This window comes from Myiozetetes cayanensis, unplaced genomic scaffold (genome assembly GCF_022539395.1).
Source record: "Myiozetetes cayanensis isolate MyiCay16 unplaced genomic scaffold, myiCay2020 scf9, whole genome shotgun sequence".
In the NCBI taxonomy this organism is placed as follows: domain Eukaryota; kingdom Metazoa; phylum Chordata; class Aves; order Passeriformes; family Tyrannidae; genus Myiozetetes; species Myiozetetes cayanensis.
In genome coordinates this window covers 16,521,426-16,539,689 of record NW_026088185.1, presented here as the reverse complement: position 1 = coordinate 16,539,689, position 18,264 = coordinate 16,521,426, and the positions used below count along the sequence as shown (strand labels likewise).

Sequence of the window (18,264 nt, the reverse complement as noted above, 5' to 3'; positions counted from 1 at the left end):
GCTGGCCTCCAGTTGCCTTGGCTTATTTTATTATGACCAGCTGGCTGATGCCAAAGCCCCAGAGCACTCATCCCTAAGTACTGCACTTCTCGTGAGCCAAATAATTGAGTAGCTGCCTTCATTGAGTTACAAGGTGGCAAAGTTACCATCAAGTGAATTTGGGAGAAATCCCACTGGCTAAGAAGTCTGGATTTGGGAACATTCTAGGCCCATACTGTGGGAATGGATTCATATTGATTGGTCCCCAAAACAATGGACCAGAGCCAGTTTCTTCTCTTGGGAGAAGGGCCATGCCAGGTGTTTTATCCCACTGTTTCAAAACCTACTTGGCCTAAGAGCCCATCAAAAAATGTACAAATGCTGTTTTGTGATGGCACACACGTGCCCTGCATGCAAGAGCAACATTATAAGCCGATGTGGCTACAGACCTTTTCTGTTTACAAGGAACTTTTATAAGATATAAATGAAGTAACAGTTTGTGTAGCTTAAGTTTGTTACTGAGCCTCACCAAAATGAGGATATTATAAAGTCTTTACAGTTCAGGGACCAATAGTTATTGCAGGCAGATCAACAAGATACCACAAACATCATAGATCCTGGTCAGAGACACAAACATCTCAAGTATACTTATAATATCAGCATTTTTAAACATTTCCCCTCACTCACCAACTCAATAGGTACTTTATAGTAATAGTCATGACTTGGATATCCAGTCACTATCCATAATGTGTTCTGAGGACTGAGGGAGGCTAGGAAAGCAAAAATCTGCAGGATCACATTAAATTTCTCATTTAGTTCTAGTTACATATTCATGAATTCATCAGTAGTAGTGGTTTGAGATCATGTAACTCCTTATCTGCTTGGATTCTGCCATGTGTGCTTACTGAGGTTTAGAAAATAGACTTTTATTTTCTTCTTCTCAACAGTCTAGAAGGAATCATTAATCATAAAAATCAGTATTATTCTAAATACCAAACTTAGATAAGATGATAAATGCCATTCTTACTACATGTCACAAGTTTGGTTCACGTTTTGTACCCTCTTCAAATCTGCTCAAGTAGAGCATAGACCAGCATCACATCTCATATGTTACAGCAGGAACACCTGGTCTTTGTTGCCTGTTGCCTCAGAAGCATCAGATTACAATGATGTTTAACAGAGGGTTTTTTCCCTTTTTCCCCTCCACTGAATGCTTCAAAACAGTTTGGCAATCCTTAAAAGGTTAATGAGTACTGACTGCTACAGAATGCCAAACTGATTTAATTCAGAAAACGAGAAAACATTCCTAAAATGTAATCAGCTGTCACTTTGGAAATGACATACAACAGGATAGGGGTGTTTTACATTTCATTTCCTATGCAGGACTTCTGAGAGGTCTAGAAAAAAAGTCAGGTGGTTCCTGTGCAAAATACATCTCTCTCCAAAATTGTTTCTACCTGGAAAAGCAAGGAGCAGTCATTCAGTGCCCTGGTTTCTGTCTCTCCAGGTTGTCACAGCCTTGATCATCTTTTTTTGGAGTGCAGCATCTTCCACATGTCTCATTGAGTGGCAGCTTTTGTGCATCCCAGTGCTTCTCCAAAACCTCAGGATAATCTGAGCACAGCACAGCTGGGACAGCTCGGCAGTTCCAGGACCTCCTTCTTGTACTTTGGAATGGCTGTCTGAGGCTGGAGGAAGTCTCCTTTTCCTTTCTGGAAGAATAGAGAAAAATGAGGCTTTGGGGTGGGTCAGGGTGCTAAGAGAAGATGTGCAGACACATGCAAGAGCAATCCTCCTCCAACAGCCTTTTTGGCGTGGTGGATCCACTGGCTACAGAGTTTCAGATGCCTCACATTGGTGCCTCCCTATCAACATCTGCTGCATGTTGGTTTGGCAGGTCCATGTTCCACAGTTTTGCAAATCTTGTGAAGAGATGTAGAAATTACAAAATTTTTCTTGAGTTGAAATGCTAAGCAATTTTCAACTGTTAATAGAATTAAGAAGATAATTTCAAATAGTATCATCTCAGACCAAAAGTAATGTCTTACAGATATTCAGACACTACAATTTCCTGTAATCCTGAAGTTCTGGTGATAGAAATGAACTCTGAGATGGCTGCCAGATCCTGCTCCTTTTCCCAGCACTGTCCTGCTGCATTCTTTGTACGAGTCCTCTGCACCACTAAAGCCTTTAGGAGCAATACCTCACACAGAATGCTTTTCACTTACAAGCAGTAAAGATACATAATTTTTATTTCTTTTATAGAATAGAATAAAAAAAAAAAAATCTTAGGTGACCTGCCAAAGGCTGCTGGAGATCCAGAGCATGGTCCAGTCTTGCTGTCTTCTTAACTTTGTTTTTCTGCAGTTTCAGTGCCCAGCTCCACACAGCTCCCAGGAACAACCCCCAGAACTTTTCTGAAGTAATATGCAAACAAACCATTACTAGGTGCAAGTTATTTGCTGATACTGTTTGAATATGATACAGCACTGCTTTTCTAACCACTTTACCCCTGCACTGCACTCTGCAGCAGATGAATATTCATAACCAAGATTATAATTTATTACAAAAATTTAATCCATATTAAGACAAGAATGTAAAAATTCTTTTTCTTCCCAGTTGTATTTAGTGAGCCTCACTTCCTGTTGGCTGAAGGAGCTCTTCTTCCTTCATCGCCAAATACACAGAAGTAGTACAATGTGTTTCTGCTTGTTGCCCTGAATAAACCACCTTCCATACATTCTGAATGTATCAAGAATGCTGTAAAGTTTAAATTGGGCTATCTGTAATTAACTATGTTTTTAAGAGTTTGCAGGCAATTTCAGAGCAGGGCTCTACCATATTAACCATTTCACAAGGAGGAAGCTGAATTTAAACAGAGGAAACAAACACAAACACGTTCTTTATTTGATGGCAATGAAATTCATTTTAAAAAAAGTGGGATTGCAGTAAACTGGTTTGGTTTTTGGTTTTTGATTTTTGTTTGTTGATTTGTTTGGTTTTTTGCATGGCAGCTTCCTATAGACAATATTTAATTAACTAAGCAATTAATCAAGTTGAAAAAAACCCCAAGTAAATTATAGTTCTTCACCTAAAAGCACATTAAATCTATTTTTATCACATTTGGAGTTTGTGTAATTCTAATGGCTGTTTAGTTTACCAGTAGTAATGACAGTTCCCTTAATGGTCTCTTATTTAATAGCATATAGGGAGAAGCAACACCAAACTCCTGGAATTTGGACGTAGACACACAAAAAAGTTACTTGCCATTAACTGAGAGACTTTCCTGCCTGCCAGCTCAATGCAAATAATTACTACAAAATAGTATTTTTATTCTGGGTCTTTTCAGAGAAGTTCTGGTGATGATTATATTTCCAATGGTTTTAGCAGATACATGGAGAAAGAAAGCATTATTAGATTTCACAGTGTACTTTTAGAAAATTTGATAGAAAAGTAAAAAGTAAAATTTGACAGAAGAGTAGCAAGTATAATGGTTACTGGTGTGTTTCTTATACCCTTTAAATAACATAGAAGACAAAACAAACAGGAAAAAGAATATATTTCCCAGCCCACAGATGTCCAAGCATCTTGGGTTTTTTCACAATAATTCAGAAACAAATAGAATGAGGGTAGTGGCAGGGGGAACAGGGAGAAAACAAAACCCATAAACCCCTACTTGTCTCTCAGTTCATGTAAGCTTTCCTCAAGGACTATCCCAAACCTTACTAAACCGTGAGAGACATGTCCTGAGCACCTCTGAGCCCTGTCAGGGTCCTGATCAGGCTGCAGTGTCTGTGGAAGGTTTGGGAGCAAGAGCCCCTGGTACCCTCTCTGCCCAGGAAGCCCAAAAACACAGCCTATGGGGCTGGCACATGTATCCTACCTTACCTTCCTTCTGTAGAATCTTCAAGATATAAGCTTAGTAGCAGACTGAAAACTCTCTGGGATTAGCAGAAGGGCCTGGTTTCAAAGAGTGGTTCTGCAGCAATATAAAGGAGTAGTTATTAATAATAGTGTTATCTAGTAGCTTATGCTTCAAGAGTACACTGGCTGAGGATAATAATTTCCAAATTAATCAGCTGATACTTTGTTCAGGACCAACAATAAGAGCTCCACATCACATCGCATCACTTTCTGCTGATGCAGTGGATGAACAGGACAGTGGCTCTGGTAAAATACAGTGATACCCACAGCTACCAAAGCATTCCCAAGTCTGGCAGTTGATAAAAAAGATTCTGTTTCTTTCATTTTCTATCACCTCTTTGATGTCTTTATTGATACAGTACTTAAGGTTTGTCATTAGCTCATACATATTCCTGTATCCTCTCTCTTTTGCAGTTTAAAGTACCATACAAACAGTAGGAAACAATTTATTACTTTTGAAAAGAGGCAGGAATGTTTAAAGATGACTGCATAGTATGGTTTCGTATAAATCTGTTGACTGTCTGAGGGTGGTACTTCAGATCATGTGAAAACTGCACCTTTGTGTAACAATTATCAGAATTCTGAACGGATTTTAAGTTCAAACTTATTTGCAAACTCTTATTTCAATGAAGACCAAGAATCAAAAAATGAACTCTGCACTGAGTCAAGTGGCCATGATACAAGGCTGCACCAGCTCTCAAAACACCCCATTTCTCAACCCCAAGCTGCAGTGTCCTCACCATGCTGCCTGCTCACCTCCTTCCACAGCACCAGTCTTACATAACCCCCCCGGCTCCAGATGAGCCTGTGTTTTCAGAGCCAAAAAGACATGGCTGCCCACAGCACCTTTCAGCTCATCCTCTAGAGACTTGCATTTGGTGCTTACCTGAAATTTAGAGATGAACTGTAGGTTGATGAAACTAGATGTGGGTGAAAAACGAAAATTCAAAACTTCTGGATATGAAGTCTTTTGAAAATAAATAACTTGCTTCCTCAGTCATGTCTAAGAGTAACATTATCTACGTTCAATAAGGCAAACCAATGTCCATCCCAAATAGTCTTGTGTGCATGCCGCTGGCTGACAAGTACGTCAAGTGACACTGCCTCAAATCAAAGGCTGAATGCTGGACTTCAATCCTATGTATGACAATTATATTATATAAATATGATGATTAATCTTTTGTGTTCACTGATATGCACCTCTTCACTCAAACAATTCCTTCTTCCTTTTACTAAGCCTGGACAAAAAGTCTCATCTTGCTAAGACTTCAGAAGATTTTAGAGAGTTGTGGTTTTTACCATCTATCAAAGGTGGAGAGGGGAAGGTACGGCTGGCAACCCTGCCAGCATCAGGTTACTGCCTTGCTTGGAGAGAACCATGCACACACAGGTGCTCCAGCAAACCATATGTATGACAGCAATTCAGTGAACATTAAATAAAAGGCTAAAAAGTGAATCTGCTTTTTGTTTCCCAATACAAATAATGAAATCAAGGAGGAACACTTCCCTTAAACTGACCCCAAACATATGTAACCTGCGTATAAACCCCAAGCTTATTTTGGTCTTCAAAAACAATTAAAGAGCAAACAGTTCTGCCTAAATTCCCAATAAATTAATCACTGGCACAGAAGTTACTGATTGTCTAGTTGTCTGAACATCTCTCCAATCTGAGACATCAGAGGATGGTCTGCTGTCTTGACTGTTCACCTTAAGTGAACCTCAAAATCAAACACCTCTGAACAGCCCCGCTAATAAAGCAGTTGTGCTCTCTGCTATGCTACTGCTGCTTGCGAATGGCTCCACAAAGACAACAATAATGGAAAAAGCTTTCTACAGTTTTGTTTTTGTCAAAATGAATGGCTAAATTGATGTATTTTTATTCCCTGGCACCAAATATCATTTCCCAGTCCAAAATCATTACATACTCTTCAGCTATTGCTTTTGCTAACAGTAATATTTTCACAAAGCAGTTTGACTAATATGATTTCCTTATTTCTCAGGACTACCCTGCATAAATTCCCTGGTGGTGAAATGGCTGGGTCCATTCCTGGGTGAAGCACCCTAACACAGCTGATAGTTTTGGGGGTTATTGTAAAAAAATCCCTAAAATCATCAACCTAGTGCACAACAGCAGGCAGAGGCAAACATCAGGTGGCGTTAGCAAGGGAATAAAGCAGTAAACTGGAGGTGATACATTTTCTATAGAAGAAGATCTTTAATAGCTGTAACCCAGATGGAGCTCACCCAGACCCATTTGCAAGTCTGTTTTGCAGGAAGCACAGTACTGACTTGCAAAGGGTGCACCATAGGGCAACAAAGATAATATCAAGTCTCTAGAATCTAAGCTGGAAGAAAAGGTTAAGGGGGGTGAGTTATTCTACCTAGAAAATAAAAGCCATAGATGTGACCTAAAAGACATTTTCACAATTATGGGAAGGCTCTGATAACATTCTTAGGGATACTTAGGTCACAGTAGCAAGACACTCACAAAAAGAAAAGTGTAAACATAAAAATGGGATTAAAGAAGAATGCAGAGAGTGGAGTTATTCAGGCATAGAGAATAAAAAATAAACGTAATGTTCATTACCATTGAAATTCATAAATAACTGTAATTGATCTGAAGTAGGTAGTTCCCAAGATAAACAGAAACTTATTGTACAACAGTTAAAATTATATTTTCCTCAGCTATTTATTACTCAGTAAAAGCATCAACAGAAGAGACAAAACCCCCAAAGAAATAGTTAAATTACAACAGAAATAACAGGTGGCATTTCTTCTTTTTGCCTGGAAAGAAAATTTGAAGAAAATTTCTGGATTTGAGTTTTCCTGGGCGGGCACAAAAAGCTGTATTTGTCACAAATGAGAAGCAGATGGCTATAAACCAAGATTTTACTGCTTTGCATCCCTGTCTGTGCATTCAGAGATGGGGAGAAGAAATTGTTGGAAGTTGCTACTTGGACAAGAAACCAAGGCCATAGGAGTGGGGATCTGTATCCTGAAAATCAGGTCACTGTTGAGGCTGATTTAGACAGGAATGTGCCTGCCATTGAAACAAAGCAGTTGTACTTCTTCTGCCCAGGGCCTCATGCAGGGAGAGAGGGAACATTTGTGATCCCTAACCAAGGAGAAGGATGGGTAACCATCAATCCTGCCAGAAACAGGGGAGAAGCAAGTGCATCCAGCACTCTGCAGGAAAGGAAATGCTTCCCAAAGCTCTGGCAGAAATGCTGGACAAGCAGAGAAATTTCTTCTCAGAAATAGCTCTGGTGACAATGCAATACCTCCTGGCTCCCTTCAGCCCACCTCTGGCAATAAATGTCAGCCTGCAGCCGTATTGGGCATAATTAGCCCATGATAATAAATTACCCACATTTTCAGGAAAATATTAGAGACCATCATTATTTGGAATAGAGCTGCATTCAGCTGTGCAACCCTACCTAATATGATGGATGGAGTAGTCATAGCGCTGAATACATTTATCTAGAATGAAGTGATTATTTCGAAGATGAACACAGTCAGAAATAAGTGCATATGAATCATATACTACTGCACACTGGAGAGTATCAGAGTAGCAGGGGTTGTAGGTCAGCTGACCAGCCCATAACTTTTAGTTGGTAGATTATTTCACACATATACCCCAGGATTTTAAAGCTCAGTCTCAAAATCCCTCTGAATTTAAAAATGATTCCATGTTTTCTCTCAGAAGGAGAAAGAAGAAAAAAAATACAGGACAGGTTTTTTCTCCTACCTTAGAGACAATCTTTGGTTATTTTACTCAACTGTCTGCCCACAAATGAAAGCATATTGCCCAAAATACCCCAGGCAAGCATACTGTTAAAATAATTTTGATAACACCTAGTTATTGTAGGAAAAAGAAAGTAAAAAATTAAGGACTTCTTGTGAGAACTCACTCATGCCCAACTGACTGGAGGACAAAACAGGAGTCAGTACAGTACAAGAGTCTTATTAGCTCTACAACAAAACCATTAATTCCTTTTTGACACATTTTAGTTCCCAACAATATTTCTTTGCTGTTTTCCAATCATTTTAGTGAAGCAAAGAAAATCATCCAGGATCATGAACAAGGCTCACAACTCTGTTCTGCAACAGTACCCTGGCACTGGCAGCATCTTGCCTTTTTTCCCATGTGTTCTGACAGTAGGTAGGGTCACTGTAGACATCAAGTTTGCATACTTATGAATGAAGAGGGGCTCCTGGCTCAGAACCTGGGGTCTGCAAAGGATGCTGAACAAAGTTAGATGCTTTGAACAGGGTATGAGAATCCGTAGCTATGGGTAGATTTGCCTTTTCAAAATGCTGTAGCATAAACATAATTTCTACACGTGAATGCTTCCTCTGAATGCGCAAAGCATGCTTGTTTTATGCATTTGGAACAACATATGGGTGCCTCATGCAAAGGAACCACACTTACAACTCAAGAGGGAACAAACTTTTCAGTCATATTCCATGTTCCCATCATCATCGCTGCTGCAGGAAATGGCATTTTTCCTCTCCTCAATCTGTCCCAATCACAAAAATTTTTTTGCCCCAGAGGCTACGTCTAGATTTTTGCAACTAGAGGTGTTGTAATCAGCTTGTGGGGAAGTTTGTTTACCAACTGTAGTAACTGTGCAACATCTTCAACTGTGAAAAAACAGCAAATGGACCTCTCTTGCCATCAGATTAGTGAAAGTTTCTGTTTGGATAAGAAAACTAAAAGCAATTTTTATGCTTTTTGTATATTTGAGTTACCACTACAATATGTTTGCTTTTTTTTTTTTTTTTAGATTAATTGTGTTTCTTGATAGGTCATCAGTTAAGGATATTTATTACATCAGACATCTATTTTAATGTCTAAATATCTTGAATATTGTAAATCAGAATTTTAAGCTAGTCTTTGGATATGATACTACTAGTATCCTTTAAGCTATCTCATAAACAGCGAAAACAATATTATAATTGCATAAGACACTGTTAAAAGATATTTCTTTAGATTTAAATAAGTGGTATCTATATGAAATTAAGTCCAAGATTTTTGGGTTTTTTTGAGATTTCCCAAAAGGATTTAATTATATTTTAAACAATGGAGCTGTTTAAAGGTAGGAAGCAACACTACTCCCATATTGAAATTGTCAAAAATGTAAGTACTGAATATTTGAAACATACAATCAAATTCAGAGAAGTTCAAACATTTTAGGATAATCTGAATATTTGCTTTCATGTGTTTAATACATTTAGGAAGTACTGAGGTAGAGGAAGCTCTTTAATAATGCCTGCTGAAAGCAGCATGCCAGGGAAAGCATAAAGCTGTGTGACATAAGGATGTGGCACCCACACGTAAAAAATAAAAATAAAAAATTGAATGAACAGGAAAGAGCTTTTTATGGCTCAGTCCCTACTATAAGAGTTGTGATGCTTGAAGACAATTATATTGCATCTAATTTTTCAGACTTTACAGAACAGTCTGTTACTTTTTCTTTGGATGGAGAGACTGTAAGAAGAGCTGAGTAAGTCTTTTATGCCCTCCTGCACTGAGCTGTCTACACAAAGCCCTAATGCACTGCTTCAGGGTTAGTGTTCAACCCAGAAAGGGCACTGCCACAGCATCTCTGCTGTTAACAGAGAGAAAAATTCCATCTCCTCTGTTTCTCATGCAAGAGCAGTGTCTCTTCAGCTCTCCTCCTTTTCACCAGATGATAACTAAGAACTTGTCAGGCAGATTGAACTCCAATGAGAATTGGAAATATTAGGAAAATATGGTGTCTGTTTTCTTAATGCTTTAGGTTCTCACCTGCACATGATCATAAAATATTTCTTTACTCTTGTTAGGGAGGCATTTTACTCATACTTTGCTTGTTCACACAAAGAAGGTAAGAAAGGGAACATCATACCTTTCCACAGCTAGATTTGTTTCTTCATAATTTCTGGTAAGTTAAGGATAAAATTAATTGAAGATTGAGGGATTGAAAAATAGCAGAATGGCATAGAGAAAAAGAACAGAATAGAAAAGAGAAAATAGGGAACTTTTATTTCCTTCTTTGCTGACCTGAGTGCCTGCAGAGCTGTTCCTCTCTTCTTTGGCTGCAATTGCTTCTGTGTAATAACTTTTTTCTGTCTTAAATCTATTATCCCAGATGTGCTATCACCATCACTGATGGGCTTGGGCTTGGCCAGTGGTGGTCCATCTTTAGCCAGCTGGTATTAGCTCCATTGGATACAGGGAAGCTTCTAGCAGCTTCTCACAAAAGCCACCCCTGTAACCCCCCACTACCAAAACCTTGCCATGCAAACCCAATATATAATTTCCTGTATATATTTTATCTAATCCATGTGTGTACATTTACAAAACGGACACACACACGCAAATTTTGATACTCAAATAATTTCATGACTAGAACTTGGTGGTTAGAAGAAAGAGGTTGCTAGGTTAGTAAATACCAACCAATACTCACTCTCTGTCAAGGCAGAATTAAGTCATTGTATTTCTTTAAGTGTTAAAAAGCCTTCCTTTATAAACTTGAACTGGAATACGGAATAGAGATGTAATGATCATCTGTTTTGCTTTTCTGATAGGAGTTTGACTCAAATCCCAAACCTCTGAAGATATAAGACAAATAGGAGACTTTCTCAAATTAATTTGCTGAAAGAAGAGGTAATAATAAAAATTATCCCAACATTTGATGACAGGTAAGCCTGTGGCCATGCACACCCAGTCACCCACACATCCTGTCACTGAAAACAAAGGATGCATATCAGAACTGAATTGCTAGGATACCACTGCTAAAGAGGTATTCAGATATACACAGGTTAAGTAATTAGTAAATAAGCAAGCAGCTTATATGAAGCTGCTGCATCCTCAGCAAACGTACAAAGCCACCAGAGACAGCAGGTCAAAACTACAGGTTTTTTTCATTGTCATTCTGCAGTTACGTTGCAATTATTCAACGTAGTTCACTAAATAGAGGGTCAGGCTTCTTCCACAAAAGGTAATGCCAGAACTCCAATTGACTTGAATGGGAACAGAAATGGGCATTAAGTGGGCTGATAGATTTTCTTCCATCTCCACTAAAACACACAATTACTTAATACATTCTTTGTAATCTTTCTCTAAAGCTGGTAGTACTCCACAGGATTTGTCCTTCAAAATATTTGTCTAACCTTTGGCCATTGATTAATTAGAGATTACTAAATATGCAGTAACATTTTCAACTGACTACTTTGTGAGGGTCTCTCCGATTTCTTTGTGAGTTTAGTCTCCCTTGTTAGTGCTGGACCCCCAGGAGGTGTGTTTTGGATAGTCTTTCCTTTTCGTCCTCCTTCTCTCAGCAGCCAGAAGGCTTCTGGAATTCATGTTCACCCTGACCAAACTGCTAAGAGACCTGTTTCTTTGGGATAGTCACCACTGAACAAAAAATCTTTACACAACATTATATGGAGCTGAACTTCATCTCTGTCCATGGAGTCAATATTCCAGATCTCACAGAGACAAGGATGACCCATTAGGTGTAATCTTGGTTTAAGCAAATCTACACATAGGTTGTTTGTTTGTTTGTTTATTCCGGTTTTTTTTGGGGGGAGGTTTGTTTGGTTTGGATTTTGGATTTTGGTGGGTTTCTTTATCATAACTTCTGCCTTTCATAAGCATTTTTAAACTATATACTCAAGTTTTTGATTTTTACAAATATATGTTATTTGCTGCACTTTACCCTACACTGGTTTGAGTTATGCGTGAGTGAAGAAAACTAAAGAATAGCAAGGCAGCCTTCATCCAAAGGCCTGGCAAAACCCGGTTTCCTGACCTCCTTGTGTCCTCCACATCACCACAGCATCCTTACCAAAGCACAGACAAGCTGCACAGCAAATCTCCATCCGAACTATGTGTGCCACGTGGAAAGATGACCACAAAGCAGAAGAGGCTTCCAGAGACTCTGATGACTCTAAACAACCTCTAGCCAGCAGTAAGGTATCAGCACATGCCTTCAGATCTGAAAGTTGGAGGAGAAAGTATCTGTCACATGTGTGCACATCCACATTAATCCTAATATGTTTGTCAGACACCTACACTTTGCAGTGAGATTGCAGTCACCTGAATTCTCTCCAAATGTTTTCCAGTGAGACATTCTATACAGCAATAAATGTTCTATATGTTTGTTTTGGCTGAGGGCCTTCAACCATTTCCATCGAACAACCCTTACCCAGCATGACAGCCACTGCAAGTGACAACAACGCTTTTGCATATCCTCTCACAATTATTTATTGCTGCCATGCAAATATTACATGTATCAATACAGAGAGTTTTCCCATGGAATTAACTTTAAAAAATTCTCTCTATCTTGTTTCTCTAAGGAAGTTGCATTTCTTCTGGAGTGACATTGTTGTCATCAACAGAAAACATGATGATAACATTCCTTTTTCAGAAGAGGAATATCCTCTGAGTATCTTGATATCTACTAAGAGTTATGTTGGACCACAAGTTCATAGACAACCAACTATGCAAACCCAGAGAAAACCACTGATGGAAGCATCCGCCACAACTGGAATGGGAAAGCTCCTAACAGCAAGAACCTGCTGAGCATAATCCTTGTGTATCAGATTTACTCTTGAAATAAACCCTTCAGGAAACACAGGAATATTGTTAAAGCAGTATTTACATAGACTCTCTTAACTACAGAATTCAAGAAGAGAATAAAGTCTAGTTCAGTTCTGTGCTGAAACTAACAAATTGCACTGGTTTCTACTCAAATCACTGAAGTAATCCCAGATCCACCGAAAATTTACTTCAGACTGAAATGCAGACTGAGGTTTCAGGAGTGCTCAGCTGAGTATTTTGGGTAAACCACTGCATTTTACAAACTTTTGGTAAAGCTTGTGAGCATGTCTCATTTCTAGGTCTATTATCAAAAAGAATGAAAACTAGGCAACCTTTAAAGCACTTTTTCGTCCAAACATAGAAGGATTTTAAAATTACATCCCTGGAGAATTTTATATATATATATATATTTTTATATATATATATATACATTTTTTAAAAAGTAAAAAGCAATGATTGCTGGAGCATGTTTAGGCAAAAGTTAAAGGAACAAGACCAACCTAAGAGCATCCTTACCATGGTAGTCCTGCCCAGCCTCTAGCAATTGACTGTGTAGGGACTTCATAAACCAGAGGATAAACCCAATCCTCTGTTGTTAATAATTGCTAGTGAGCTCTCCCACAAATTTCTGTAATCCATTTTGATTTTCAATGTCTATAACATCTCAAGACTATGAATTCCAGTGAAAAGAGCCTTTTATATGTGTCCTGTTTCCTTTCACTTTTTCCCAAGGCATCTTCAGATCATCACTGGATCAGATGCAGTTAAAAATATCAGGGTTTTGGCTAATACAGTGTTCCAACAATTACTATAGCAATATAAGCAGTTTGGCATTACGTAATTTATATATATTATTTCATTATCTTTGTGTCTTCTATAGCAAAACACATTCATGCCACAACAGGTATTTAAAAAATGCAACATATTTAACAATTTTAATCCATCCTGCTGTATTTCTTGCTAATCCAAGTTTTTATTATGTTTAAAAATGCAAGCATATTTTTGACTGCTCACATAGGAGTGCTTCTTTTTTTGAAATTGCCTAATTCTTACTCAATTCCTTATTTAATCATGGGAAGAACAAGTTTCATTTTCTATGACCACTCTACCATTAAACTCTTCCCATATTCTTTCTCCAAAGGAGGTGCAAGAGACAAAGTCAGGATCAAGGGCAACTCACGGTTAAACACAGCTATAGTCACCAAATTTTATTACATTATTCACCCACTTTGTAGAACTCGTGTGAATATCATCACGCTTATAGAAAAGGTGTAACATACAATTACATCTGATTCTTCAGACTGAAAATTTCAAGCAAGTTTCATTCAAAACATCTTGTCATTCCCATTAGTACATCATCAAAAATTATCAATCCTAATACTTTTGTAATAATATAACATTTAATAACATTTAGTAACATTTGTTCTTATTTGCTATAAAGAACCATAAGAACCAAGTAAAGCATGCCTCAGATATGCCTGCCTCAAGAAAGTGTGCTGCTGGTGTGTTTGCTGTGGGCTCAGAGCTGAGGATACACCCCAAACCTCTACAGTCTGCAAACATACTTCTCCAAATTCAAGGAAAACTTAGGCTCACAGAGATTTAGTGCAGCAGTGAAGCCTCTCCTGTCCCCACCCTTGGCTCACCCCTTCCATTCATACTGGTACTGCTTTTTCTACAATAGTGTTTCAGGATCAGCACCTGGGTCAGGATCTTTTCCTTACCGAGTGCCCAAAGCTCCTAATCCTGGTGCAAAGCTTTGGAAATGACTTGCTAACAAGGGTTTGTCAAAATAAATTTAAAAAAACCCATGGGAAAAATTTAAGGTAGTGGCAAGCAAACATACATCAACATAAGTGAAAAAATCAAAGCATGAATATAACAAAATGCAAATAACACCTTCCTCCCCCAAAAAATTGGTCCTGTTCTCAAAGTTTGTATTCCCGTGACAAATGCATAAACAAAGCATCACTTGGTGTTTCTAACCATGCTGTTTGAAGAATTCCTTTCCTGCTTCTCTTTTACAGCACTTCTAGCCCAGCCTTTTTGTCTGTGGAGATAGTCTAATATGTAAATGTCCTTCCATAGTCTCTTCAAAATAAAAAGGAGGTCCTGGGAATTGAAATTCTATTTATATTTATCATAACTTGATAAGAGTAGAGTGTGTTTATTTAAATACCCTACCATTATTTCTTCTTAACAACAGGCAGCTCTGAAGCGCAGTTATAAGTCTGTTTACACCACACAGATATCAAATTGACTTGCTAATGGTAACTTTTATTCGGTATCCATGGGTTACTGTGTCATGTGATTTGACATCAAGTACAGACAGTGCTGATTAGTAGCATCCAGTTCTGTCCATCTCTGTGCATCACTGAACCATCTGGTCATTTATTCACTAATAAGCCCCTAATGGCCCAAATATTCACTGGCCTGTCATTGTGACATGGCATAAAATGCCTACATCTTTCAACTTGCTTTGACATGTTGCTTGTTTCACATCAAAACCCGTCATTTACAGGAAAAGAGCTCAGAGGGGTAAAAACTTGACCTAATCTGCAGTGTTAACACAAAGACAGAGGCTTTGTTATCTGGTAGCCTGACTGAAAGCATGTAAATGGGCATGAATTCATTTTGTACATTTTTCCATGCTCATTTTACAACATTCTTTAAGTTTGGTATCATTCCTAATGTTGGTTTTTATGTGGGTTTTGCTGTGAAATCTCTTTTCTTTATCGGTTAATATCCTTAGGAGTGCTTTAAAGGGAGCTGGATTCCCAGAGACATTTGTCAGTTTTCTATATGGAAAATATGCATCAATGGGAATATTATGGGAAGCCACAGAAGTTTTCTAAACCCTTCTGTTAAAAATTAGTATGATTAATAATTTTACTTCACATTTCTTTTATCTTTGCCTAGATAGCAATAGGCAGTATATTACTTTCTGCCCTAAAGGATAGGAGATGCAGTAATTATTTCCAGTTTAGTGTGTCAGATTTTGCAGAATCTTTGTAGATGATAAAAATCTCACACTATATAATCACATAGTATGCTATTATTTAAGAGTCGCAAATACTTAGTAACTGAAAAATCTCCCTCTTCAGTCACATCACACAAAATTGCTGGAGAAGAAAGAGGTCACAATCAACGCTTTATTTTTTTTTTTCATTCTTACTGGATATAGCCACAGTTAAAATAGTTTTAAAAAAGCAAACACCCATTAAACTAATTGCTGTTGAAATCTTGGTTAATACATCATTAAAATGTGATTAAAGCATGATGTAATTGATTGTAACTAGAACACTTAGGGTGGTTTTATTGCTCTGCAGTCATTGGTGTGATGGGACACATAATTCACCCAGTATGTTAGCTTCACTTGGTGTGTGTGCCTCTATTGGCACACTAGGTCCTTGAAGCAAGTATACTCTGCTCAACAAAACCTTCCATTGTGTTGCCTTCTGGCTCTTACACTGGTTGTAAAGTGATAAGTAAAAAAACCAGAAACAAAACCAAAAAACCCGTGTTATTTCAACATGATAGAGATTTGCCGGTTTTTTTGTTGTGTTTTTTTTAATAAATGCGGTGTTTTAAATAGTCTTTTCTCTTTTTCTGTGGGCTGACATTATGTGTGTGTTGCCAGTGGTAGTTCCTGTTAACGACATGAACCTCATCCAGGATAAATCCTCTGACTGTGCCTGCTAGTAAATTTTATCAGAGAATTCAGGTCAGCTAATGAATCAATTTGAATGTTGGCATCTTCATGCTGAGATTCAATCAAGTCTAAATTTCTTTTAATATTAGTTTACAATACTTACAGTCAAATCTGTAAGCTGGTTTTAGGATACACACACAGAATTTGGTATATGCATTCAAATGTTTCTATATTTTGATTATTCACTTTACCAATCCTTGCTGCACAATGTTATCCTCAAGGGCATCAATAAACACATTCACTCCTGTCTTATAAGCTGGAGAATACCTTTTGCACTTACTCAGAGCCCTCAAACCGGGTGAGGGCTGGAAAACAGTCATGTTTTGTGAAAAATATTGAGGTTTTGAACCTAATCTCTATTCCACATTAAAACAAAACCTGAAGCAGAACCAAGTCAAACAAGATATGACTCGATATCTCTCTGACCCCCTAAATGGGCATCTTATTCATAATGTTGTTAATTCCTCTTGCTCTAAAAAAAAAAAATCACATCTACCACACGCAAAATCTTTTCGACAGCAGTTAACCCATGTGAAAAATTTCTATTAAAAAAAAAAAAAAATCTGTTTTGATGACCTGACATCTTCTGATAGAAAAATCAGTTTTGTCAACTACACAAATGCTGATCAATTCAAGATGTATTTCCATTTGTGCAAATAGGACTTGATAATAACAAAACACTAAACGTAGGTTCTCAGATCCTTGTAGGATTTTTGGTTCTAACTTTTTTAATATGCTGAGCATTCTCAAGTCAGTACTTACAACATCGAGTAATGCTATATGCAGCTATTGAGTACAACTGGCATCTGGAGAGTGGTTCTTTTGCATCTTATGTTTTTCAGATTTTGAAAATAATTTCATGTTTGCTGAAAATTTTCATTTTAGCTATTTAAGTCATATTGACAATTTTGAAAATCTTCTAGAATGTTAAATTATTTTTTTCTCAGATACTAAATTTTTGAAATTTAGTTTTTAGTTTTTATTATTTTAAATTTAGTTGACATAAAAGTAATTACTTGAAATAAATAAGATATAAGATTAATGGAGTGAACCAGTTTGATATTGAAAAAAATTATGACGTTGAGTAAGAGAATGAATTGTAACCACTTCCATGGCTCTGATGTCTCTTAGGGACAATGTTCTGTTTGTCTAATGGGTAGTGTCTCAGAAAGATTTCAGCTCTGCTCAGCACCTAATAAGCCTGGGCTCACCACCAGCTCTTGTGGAATACTGCAGGTGGAATGGGAAATGGAAAAAAGTATTTACTTCTGTGATTTAGGGGGAAAAACCTCAGAAGAGTTATACTGCACTGTCTGGAATAATGTGGGTTGTTTTCTTTTTCAGGAGGATACAGCACGGAATATCTTAAATGCATCTTGAACATTGTGTTTTATCAGTTATTGCTTATTACAACATTTCCAAAAACTTTGATGTTGTTGTCACTAGTAGGAATGCAGATACAAATGGAACATTTTTTTTAACTAAAAAGGCATAATTAATTTCAACAGGTGTCATGCAGTGACAGCCATAGGTAATATCTGCAATCAGTTGGCTGTATTTTGAATATAAAACACTTATAAAAAATTTCATCCTGTTCTAACTGTATAAATGCAATACCACATTTCTAACATCCACAATTAATGGCAGAAAGACAACTCTGCTCATACTGCTAATGTATAGGTATCTCAATTATCAGATCATAACTTCAGCTAGATCTCTTTGAATCACGATTAGCAAAAGACAGCACCACCTACTTTTTAAAAAAAACAAAACAAAACAGAAGACATGAACCATTTGTTTGGCCACTCCTAAAACTCAAAAACTGTCCTTTTTCAGGAAAAGGCATTTTTAATGGCTGATCTTTTACACTTACCAGACATGAGGGGTTGCATCCTCAAAGTGGCCATTTAAGAAGGCAGTTAATAAGTATTTGTTAAAAATCTTATTGTCTTCTGAAATACAAGAAAAGATCACATTTTACAGCACTATTTAACCAAAGATCATACAATATTAAAAAGGAATAAATGCTATTAATAAATTTAAAGCAGACAAAAAAAAA

General features: G+C 37.4%; 1 long non-coding RNA gene across 1 annotated transcript in view; it reads right to left on the bottom strand.

The window, feature by feature from the left end:
- The window catches only part of LOC126652922 (uncharacterized), an 11,051-nt gene extending 8,671 nt beyond the window's left edge, over positions 1-2,380 (bottom strand). The window contains exons 1-2 of the long non-coding RNA XR_007632073.1: positions 2,277-2,380; positions 1,437-1,691 (exon numbers count right to left, since the gene is read on the bottom strand). This is a non-coding gene — a long non-coding RNA (uncharacterized LOC126652922). The remainder of the gene's footprint in view (positions 1-1,436; positions 1,692-2,276) is intronic.
- Positions 2,381-18,264: the final 15,884 nt, after the last annotated feature.